The following is a 693-nucleotide window of genomic DNA, read 5'->3' on the forward strand; positions in this document are numbered from 1 at the left end:
CCAGAATGGTGGAGGTGGATTTGAGTGGTATGGGGGTGTGTGTGGTGGTAGGGGGGAAGAGGTGTGGTGATGGGGTGTTTTGTTGTTGAAGAGAGTGGTGAGAAGAAGTGGTGGAGGTAGGTGGATCCTGTGGGGTCCACAGATCTTGAGGTGTTCAAGGATTCACATCCCTGCACCCATTAGGCATGTAAAATGCCTTTGTACCCAACTCTGGGCGTTCAGCGCCAGGTTGGGCCATTTTGGGCGTTCAACGCCATTGTGTGCATTTCTGGCGTTTAACGCCAGAACCATGCCTGTTCTGGCGTTCAGCGCCCAGAAGCTGCCCATTTTGGGCATTCAGCGCCAGCACCATGCTCTGTTCTGGCGCTGAACGCCAGACAGATGCTCCTCCAGGGTGTGATTTTCTTCTGCTGTTTTGATTCCGTTTTCAATTTATTTATTTTGTGACTCCATGATCATGAACCTATAAAGACATATAACTAAGGAAAATATAGTTAGATAAATAAAAATTGGTTGCCTCCCAACAAGCGCTTCTTTAGTGTCAATAGCTTGACGGTGGGCTCTCATGGAGCCTCACAGATGTTCAGAGCTTTGTTTGAGACTCTCCAACACCAAACTTAGAGTTTGGATATGGGAGTTCAACACCAAACTTAGAGTTTGGTTGTGGCCTCCCAACACCAAACTTTAGAGTTT

This window comes from Arachis hypogaea, chromosome 12, assembly GCF_003086295.3.
Source record: "Arachis hypogaea cultivar Tifrunner chromosome 12, arahy.Tifrunner.gnm2.J5K5, whole genome shotgun sequence".
Classification (NCBI taxonomy): domain Eukaryota; kingdom Viridiplantae; phylum Streptophyta; class Magnoliopsida; order Fabales; family Fabaceae; genus Arachis; species Arachis hypogaea.